General features: G+C 47.4%; 1 long non-coding RNA gene across 1 annotated transcript; it reads left to right on the top strand.

The window, feature by feature from the left end:
* Window positions 1-2208: 2208 nt before the first annotated feature.
* Window positions 2209-4304, top strand: LOC109312495. The gene is made up of 2 exons (XR_002101829.1): window positions 2209-2880; window positions 2912-4304. It is a non-coding gene; the product is annotated as an uncharacterized LOC109312495 (long non-coding RNA).
* Window positions 4305-9964: the final 5660 nt, after the last annotated feature.

Raw genomic sequence — 9964 nt, forward strand, 5'->3', positions numbered from 1 at the left:
GCAGGAAGCGCGGGGGGCGGGGCGGGGAGGAGCACCCGCGGGACTGCCCGGCCCTGCCCGCTCCTCCCCGCGGGGCCCTGCCTCCGCCTCCGCCTCCGCCTCCTGGAAGCCCCCTCCTCTTGTCCGCACAGGAGAAACGAGGGGAGCGGCGGCCCGCCACGTGGCTCGGCCGTGTCGCGCTCGCTCGGTTTCTGTCGCGCGGCCGCCAGCCTTCCCGGGTCTGCAGCCAGGCCGGGCTTTCCTTTCTCCCCCGGGCTCTTCCATGACCCGACGCCCCTCCACGCCGCTCGTATTCCTGCCCTGGGGCTGTAATTGCAGCGCTGCTTGGGGGTAGCGGGGCCAGGTTCATCTAGCACACACAAAAAGCTGGTTGGGCCAGTAAAGCGCCTCGGGACAAGTTACTGGCAAAACCCCCAAACCCTGAACAGGCAGCACAGGCTGGTTGTTGTGCCCCAGAATTAATCTGCAACATCCAGAAGGCAGAAGAGGCTGCCGCAGGGGACAGGAAAGACGACTTGCATCACCTGAGAGAGAAGGATCTTTTATTAGGCCAGCTGCACAATAGTTAGACAAGCTTTTGAATTTCTGACATTCTTCATTTGTCAAAAGGCATATTGCGTTCAACAGCTTGCCTAATTTTACTACACAGTTGTGGGGTAAGATACCAATCACCCTAAGAAATCCTTGCCTCTGGGCCTTTGCTACAACTTTTCTCTTACACTTTCCCCATCTGGTCGCTCAGTGAAGTTCGGAAGTGCAGCTGTGGGAGGCCAGTGCACACCAGCACATGGTGCAGCAGCACAGGTGGCTGTGGCTGACCGTGGTGTGGGCAGCCCCCACTGGCCTGGTCTCTGCCCACTTGGGAGTTAGAGTCCCCTGCTTTAGACCACTAACCAGTATCAGAATCCAACATCTTAAGGCAAGAGAGGGCCGCAGTAACCATGTAATACTACTGTAGTTGTTTACAGTGATGCAGTTCACTTTTTTTTTCCTTTTACCAACTCTGCTCTTTTCCACAATTAAAACTATACATTAAAAAAAATATAGCTTGTTACTATGGGAAAGACAATGTCAAAATATGCATGGATCATAAGTTGATTTGACGATATGATCCTGAGTGTCCAGACATCCTGAAAAGGGACAACTAAGTGTGGTACAAATTGCCTGTGTTAACCTGTGTTTATTCTGAAGTCAGTAATGATCAGCCACATACCACCATTTTCTAATATTTTGCCGCTGCTCAAACCACACAAGAAAGGAGATGGGTAGCTATGGAAAGAAGATAAGACTCTTCTGAGTTAAACCACATTTTGGCATCATGAATAGACGCATATTAGCTTATAGGTGCAACAAGGGAATGCTGACATCTGTTCCTTTTCCAATCTAATAATCGATTGTAATAGGTAAAGAATGAGTGGCAAAAAAAAAAAAAAATATATATATATAGATATATCTCTATATATATATATATATATATATATATATATATATATATATATAGTTATAAGCACAATACCAGTAACACTTTACTTTATTACAAGAATTGTTTTGACTTGCAAATTACCAGCTCAACACATCGATCATTGACCTTTAAATACATATTATAGGAGAAAATTCATACTTGATTTAAAAGATACATTGAATTTAGTACTGGTGAAAAGTAGCAGTCATTTTGACTTCAGGAGGGATGCAACCTCCAAGGAGAACTCAACCCTGGAACAACAGTGACTTCACACCCAAGAAAGCAGAGGGTCCACAGGGCAGCAGAAATCAACTAAATATGGACTCTTTAGAAATACAGAGTTGGGACTGGGAGCATATGCCAATAACAGGATACTGTGGGGTGATGTGGCAGGTTTGCAGATGTGGTGGTTGAGGTCCTCTTCTCCATCCACAGCACAGGTACAACATAAGCACTGGCAGAGCAGTCATCTTCCATATAGCCTTGATATTCTGTTTTAGCCCTGACACAGGGGCTTTCCTCTCTCTCGGGGGACTATTGTCTACAATAGGAAATTTTACCAGTGATTTCCCACCCATTCACATCTGCTGTTAGTAGATCCAATGCAGACAGTTCCAGAGGCTTCTAGGCTCCTACCACTGGGTTTTGCAGTTTAATTGACACAGCAGTAGACTCTGGAAACTGTTAGGGCTCGCTCTCTCTCCAATGTGGTCCAACTCAGCGTTGTAGCTGACCTAGCACCTAACCGTCTTGAGCCAGATTCTGGTCTCCCTGAAACAGGACAGCTTGGAGTCAGCTGTGGTGCTCCCTGGTGGTTGAACTAATCCTATCCCCATCCCTGGCTCCTCAGGGTACCCTCCACCCCCATTCCTGCCACATTTTTAGGTAATTTGTATTTTGAGACTGTCTCCTGGAGTCCTTGAGTGAGCTGTTGGGATTTTGTTCTCATCTTAGCTCTGTTTAACAGGACACCCCAGTCCTCCTCATGCCAACAGTTTACTGAAAAGCACTGCTTATGCTATTGGCACCTGTGCCTCCATGATGCTGGTCATGACTCAACTTGGCCCAATTGTACCTTAAGAGCTCTCTAACCATGGCCTCCAGCCACTTACTGCTGCCTCACATAGATTACTCTAGGTTTATTCATTGTGCCCTCTAGCCTTGTTTAGCCTGAACTTAGCCTGTTAGGCACCTATACCTAACAAGGCTCTGCCATTACCCTGTGTCTGTGCCCCTGCTTCAGTTTCAGCCCCTCTTACCAGGCTTCAGCACCACTGCCTAGCCTTAGCCCTCATAACTTTGGCCTAACTTAACCAACTCTGTAGGCTCCTGATCCCATGCCAGCCCAGTATTGCTCCATAACAGCCCTCCAGGTCTCTGACCCCAAACCAAGCTGTTTTTACAGCATGTCCTTCCAGGTACCCCTCTAACTTCTACCCACCCTTTCAGGTGCAACCCAAACCTCTGGTTAAGCTGAACCACAAAACACAACCATAAACTCACCAACATCTAACATAATCTGCTCTACCTTACGTCTCTGCACACTACAAACACTTCTCCACCCTATGTTTCTGTTTCTATGTTCCCTACAGAGCCTTAAGAGAGGACCTAACTCCTGCTCTACCTCAGAGCTGAGAATGCATCTCCCTGGGCTCCACCCAGTTTTGATCACATGCCATTCCCTTGGCCTAGGTGACTCCCTTTAGCTCAATAAGCTGCCTCATTTTCTCTGCTGCAGCTTGCACAGCTGAGCTTCCTCCTCTAATGCAACTGGCCTAAATTCAGCCATCCCTACCAGAATGCAGCTCTAGCCTGCTGTTCTCTCCTCTCCTCTTAAAGCCTCTTAACAGGGGCCTTGGATCCCTCTTAAACTCCCCCATGTTCTTTACTTGCATCAGTGCAAGTTAGCTGGAAGCCTAGGATTCAGCTACTCAGAGATTCTTTAGCATAAGAGAATCCCTGAGCAGCAAAGGACTGGCCACAAAAGCCATGCCAGAGAAAGGAGCACAGTCAGAGTGCTTCTGTGCTCCAATGGGTGCCAGCTGCTGGGGTGGATTCCCTGAAGGCCATCGCAGCCCATGACATTTACAGTAGGTCACAGAGTGCTTTTAAACAATGCTCAGGCCATCTCAGCTTCCGGCAGCCCTGGGTTGAGGCAACACAAAGGTAGCTTAAAACTCTGGCACAAAGGATGATCAGGGACTTTGAGTACAGACAAAGTCTATAGTAAATAAGAAAGTCATCTTCTACGCTTAGTTTTGATGAGGCTTTGATGAGGCTGCAAGCTAACTGTAAGGAAGTTTTTTGTGATGTGGATACTAATCCACTTGGGAGTGAGGGCAACCCATTTCTCACTGAGCAACCAGGAGATGGTTACTATCTTTTAATTCCTGCTGTCCTGGGTGAGATTTGGACAAGCACCACAGGCATGAAAGCATCAGTCCCCTACAGGCATCACATACAATATTTTCTACAGTAAAAGTTTTCTCCTCAGGAATGTGGGCCTTATTCCATGTCACACCAAATTGATATACATGCCAAAACCTAAAATGTTCCTTTAGAAATTGGAGAACAGCTAAAGTCTTCCTATACAAATGAGACAGGCCTTCAGAGTCTTCTAGGGCAAAAAAAACGACCTTCAAAGCTACAATGTGATAACAACTGCAACTGCTTGGCCTAGGCAAACTCAAAGCTAAATAGCAACAGATCTGAAGACAGAGCAAAACAAATTAACCCCAGGAGACCAGCAGCTAACACATGAACAGCAGCAGAAGTAACAGTGGCAGCTGCAAGAGCTGCTGTTGTTGGGTGCATGGGAGTTATACATTTTGAGAAGCTGCTGAAAATATGTACCCAAAGCAAAAAAGTTAATGGGTGCCCAGGTTTTATTTGTTGGTCCTACTGACCAAATAATACTTTCTTTCTATTGTGAAATGTTATGTTTACCTAATTTTTTTAATGGAATAACAGTCAATTCCATTTTTTATTTTTAATATAGGAGAAGTTAATGAGTGGAAGTTTCAACAGTAACTAAACTTCAAGTCTATACAGCAGTTGTTCAATCTGGCATTTCCATAAACCAAATCTTCCACTGAATGCTAAGTGTAAGACTGAATTCCTGATGCTAGATTAGAAACCTGTGGGCACATAGAGTCTGTATTAAAGGAAGAGTCCCACAGAAAAATTACTTTAGCATGAGCTGATCTCTTTTTAGGACTGCAATAAGAATGGATCCCTTGTCTTTCATACTCATACCTTCCTCATCCCTACTTTCCTCTCCTTTACTTACCTACTTTTTCCTCACATTTATTTTCAACAATGGTGCTTTGTTTACTTTTTTTGCCCTATATTCATCTGCTTTACCCCCACAGTATGAAAGTTCAGTTAGATAGATAGGCTCAAATACTACATAACTTGCTAAACAGTTCAGCAATTTCTTGCAGTAACTTTTGCTCCACAAAAAAAATACACTAAAAGCCCTGATATTTAAGCTTATTAGCTGGGATGAAAATAACTGCTTCCTTGTTCATAAACCAAACCTTTATAAATTAGAAGAATACAGTATTTCCTGTTTGTGTATTGTGTTTTATTACAAAACATCAATCATCTTTCTTTGTAATACATGTTTAAAAACTTCATACTGCATCACTTTGCTTTTGTTTTAACTGTTTGACAATCCTGCCTATGGCTAAGAATTCCTTTGGCATTAGACATCATAATATATATTTTTTCTGAACTATCCTCCATTCCCTATTTCCTTTCTGTCTCATTGTATCGTTTTCTCCCTACATTCACTCCTTTAGTTTCATATTTTCCTCCATCATATTTTGATCTTCCAGCTTCATATGTAAGTTTGTCTGCCATATGTAACCGTATATATTTCTTCATTCATCCTATGCAAGGACCTTGAATGTCCTGAGGCACTGAATTAAATCAAAGACTGAAGGGAAGAGTAGGGGATCTTGCTGTCCAGTGGTGTCCTGGTAAGAAGCCAAGTCTCATCTAGGGGGAGGGAGGAGGAGGAGAAGGATATAGAGATTCCCAGCAGGAATCTGTCTTTGAATCCTGTTTAGCAGTTCCATCCATAGGTGCTGATTTTTATTTTTGCCGGGGGGATGGGGTAGGGGTACACAGCCAGAGCAGAGCAGAGCTGAGCAGAGCGCATGGGGGGTGGAGACGGATGTGGGTTGCCTGCTGCGGACTTGGGCCTCTCTGCCCTACTGCCCTCCCCATGGGAGTCCTGCACCACCATGGCAAGCTGCCCCTACTTGCCGGGCAGCAGCAAGGGACACAACTCCACACTGCCACCCCCACTGTTGCCAGGCAGGTAGGGGGGTGCCTTGCCATGGTGGCACAGCTGGTGCAGGGCTCCTGGGGGAGGCCAGCAGGGCAAGGAGCCCCAGACTTGCAGCAGGCAGCCTGCATCCATGCCCACCTTACTCACAAATCTGTGGGGCTCATGCCCCACCATACCCTCCTCCCTGGGAGTGTGCACAGTAGCAAGGAGGCATCTCCCCACAATGAGCCACATTTGGCTCTGTCCCACTCCCTGCCTTGACCCTGATGCACTGTCCTGGCTGGGCAGCACCCCCAGCCCAGCTCCCTTCCTCACTGTGGAGGCCTCAATCTGCCCCCCTATATGCACTTACCTGCAGGCAGCTGGGGTGGGGGGGCTGCTCTCCACCATTGTCTGGGTTGTATTCATGGCCACATGCACGTGACACCCCCTGCACCACGCTCCCTGCAGCCCCTTGCAGACTGGACCCCTGCCAGCCTGCAAAGGGAAACCTGCTGTTTCCATGTTTTTTCCACGGTGAACGGAAATGCTGGATCCGTGCCCTATATTAGGAACCCAAGACAAATGCTGTCCCTCAGTCATGCAGCTTGGGACCAGGACTTGATGCTCCCATTTTGAGACTGTTCCACCCAATTAGGGACAGGTTCCCGAGGGGGTCCAGGGCTCTCAGGCCCCAATGTCCTCGGTGCCTATGAAATACTGCGAGGGAAAAGAAAAGAGCATTCACATTCCATTAAGACTCCATACCCACCCTCTGTTTTTTAATCCTCACCCCTATATAAGCATCAGTGAAGAGTATCAATGCCTAAATCTGCTGCTTTTCACAGGTGCTACTCAAAATATTGTGGGCAGAAAGCGGGACTGTTGCATTTTATTTTGTCTGGTTGTTGGGGAAGTTAACGAGTAGCAGTGGAGGCACTGAAGCTCTCTGTCTGCAGATTTAAGAAAACAATTCTGCAATATTCTGCTTTTTGGTTGGGATTAAAGATGAGCTTTACAATCATAATAGTTAGAAGTTTGTTTTCTTTTATGAACAAAAGTTTAGTTTTGGCAAGATTTGTGGATCTTGCCAGGGAAAGCTTCCTAGTTACTGGAGCTAACATGGCAACTGGATTTTTCAAGCACTTCTTTATTTAAATGTCTTCTAACCTTCCAGCATTTTCAGGGACAGCACTTAAAATAAGAAGCCTAAAGAATCTTGATTCCTTATTTGAGAGAGTACATTAGAAAATCATTTAAAAGCAAAGCAAAGTTGATTTCATATATCTTCAGTTTACAAAAATATGAATGTGTACAAACTGTAGAGACAGCCTGGAAAATATTGTCCTATAAAATCAGTAACACAAATAAATAGAAAACAAAAGACACTGTGGAAAGAGCCTTTTGAGAAGGACTGCCCTCTATTAACTGCTCTTTCTTAACTAGACTGTTGGTTTAATTAAAAAAATACTGCTAATTAAAGCCAAAGGGGAAGATGCTCCAGTGAAGGGGAAAATAACTTCCCTTAGATGTACATGGCTGCCTCAGGCAGCCCTATGCCCTTGGGAAGAGGGTTTTCATTAGGATTACATGACTAAAGGGGCATAAAACCACGGAGAACAAGCAGGCAAAGATCCAAACCCTAATCAGAGGGAGATTGTGCTTGTCCAGGTTCAGAACAGTTCAATATCTCTTATAAACAACAAGGACATGATTCAGGCTAGGGACACAAAAATTATGCCTACTTTAAAGGTGAAGAGCTGTTTTGCTTGTCTATGGGCATGTTTACCCATGGGCATTTAATGTGTATTAGCTTGATTAAAGGTGCATTAAGGGTGCACACCTACATGTGTGTGCCCCTAATGTGCCTTAAAAATAGTGATTTTAGGTTAATAGTGCCTAAATTTGACACCTGCATAAAGCAAGTATCAAATATAGGCATGATTAGTTAAAGCGCATTAACGCATGTGTAGACACATTAATACACATTAACACAGAGGCTTCAGTGCTCTGTCTACCTAACCACTCAGGGGCCGGCCAGAGCCCAGTCCCAGAACTCCTGGCTGGCTGCCTCTCCTCCCTAAGGGCTGGACTGCTTTCTGGCAGCCCCTCGCTGCAGACTATAAAAGCCTCCAGCCACTTTGTGCCTTGGGACACACAACACAGGGAACCTAGAGGAGCCAGTGCTCTCTGCAGGAGCCCACCAGGCCCCCTTGTGCCAAACTGGACAGGACTCAAATAGCTTCTGCCTGTCCTGTCCCCTATCTGGAGCTGCTCCTTGGCCATAGGAGAATGTTGCAAAGGCCTGCAATCTGTTGCATCCCTTGCTCAGCCCTGAGATTCCTCCCAGGGCTGCCAGCCCTGCTCTCTATGGCAGCAGGGCCAGCACCTGCTCCCTGCTCCTGCTCAACCCCAGCTCTGTCTCTTTGCAGGCACTGTGGTGAAGCGCTTCTGCTGTGCAACTCCCCATCCTTGGCTGTGCTCCTGTTGTGGGTGCTGCTGGCAGCCAACCAGGGCTAGCATTGCAGGGACAGCCATGTGGGGGCCCAGAGAACCAGGGTGAGGAGCATGTCCAGCATATTGTCTCTGTCGAGCCCGAGCCCCACCCACATGCCCATGCCCACCCCAGGTGCTCAGGGCCCCAATTGGACCTGTGAAGAAGTGCATGACCTTGCTGTGCTCTTGGATCGAGCTAATGTCCAGCGGCAGTTCGTTTGGGGAAGGCACTCAAATGCCCACATTTATGAGCCCATTTCAGCTAGGACACATGTGCAAGGCCACTCCCAGACAGCACGGCAGTACTGTGTGAAGGCCAAGGTTTTGCAGGCACCATGGGTGGCTGTGACCAACTTCAATCATTGGTCCGATTGTGCCCAGAAGAACATGCCCTTCGTGAGGAAGCTGACCTGCTTTTTGGCACCCTGGACACAAGCTGCACCCCTGCGAGTGCCACCAGAAGGGGCAGCCTGCCCTTGCTCAGACTCTGCCCTGACGCCTCTGGTGGCATGTCACCGGAGGAGGAGACCTCAGGCCTTCAGTGCCCCACCTCGCCCACCTCCCCAGCTGCTGTATCCACTGGCAGCTTGGAGAGCCGTGCCCAGCAGCTGCCTTGCCGTTGGCCAAGCCCCACACCCTACCATGAGGAGTGGCTGGCCATGCCACCACTGGCTGCCAGCAGCACCAGCTCCTCCCTGGGGGGGCCACTGGCCAGGCAGTGGCCTGCCACTCACCTCAGGCCATGGACACCAGGCACAGCCAGACACCACTGCTGACAGGGAGCCTCATGCTGAACCACCAGCCTCACCAGCCCTGGACACATGGTAAGTCTTATGCTAGGGGATGTGGTCACGCAGATATGCTGGATCCTTGACACCTTGCTTATCACAGGAGAAACTGAATGATCCCAGTGACTGGAATAATAGAAATGGAAAGTCATGCATTTAGGAAGCAGTAACAATAAAATTCTGCTGTAAGTTGGGAGCCCACCAGGCAGAAATGACAGAGAAGGAGAAAGATGTGGGTTCATTAATTGGTCATAAGGTAACTATGAGTAATCAGTGTCATGCAGTTATTAGAGAGGTAAATGGATTGGGCAGGATAATTCCAACAGAAAGGAGGAAATACTGTTCAAGGCACTGGTGAGTTGTCATCTGGAAAACTGGTTGCACTTCTACCCATCCATGTTTGAGAAATGTTTAAAAAGCGGTAGTGTAAGAGCCATGTAGCTGTGATGGTCCAGAAATGACAGGAGAGGCAAAAATTTTGTAGGGTGATCTCTTGTTGGACCAACTGTGCAGCTGGAATAAATGAAACAAGCTTTTCAATGCAAGACATCTTCCCTCAGGTCTGATCACACCACCGGAGAGACAAAGTCTTGCACTGGACAGCTTGGATAATGTTATCCCAACGAGGTAGTTGGTCTAGTAAGAGAGATCACCCTAAGAGGTTCTTGCCTTCAGGAACCGGTTCAGAGAAGAGGCCATCCAGGGTCACCTGGGGAACAGAAAACAACCAGCTTCTTATTCCGGGCAATGGACCTGCTAGGTGATATGTTATATTACCTCTTTATTCACCAATACACATTTCTGACTTTCTGACTCTTTCTAATTCCCGACTCCCACGCGTTATTTGTGTTAGGATCAGCTTTGAAAAAGGAACCGGGAACGAGCAACCGACCTGCGGGGGGCGACTCCGCGCTCGGCTCCTTGACCCTGCCAGGGGCTCCG

This window comes from Crocodylus porosus, unplaced genomic scaffold (assembly GCF_001723895.1).
Source record: "Crocodylus porosus isolate Cpor-Errol unplaced genomic scaffold, CroPor_comp1, whole genome shotgun sequence".
Classification (NCBI taxonomy): domain Eukaryota; kingdom Metazoa; phylum Chordata; order Crocodylia; family Crocodylidae; genus Crocodylus; species Crocodylus porosus.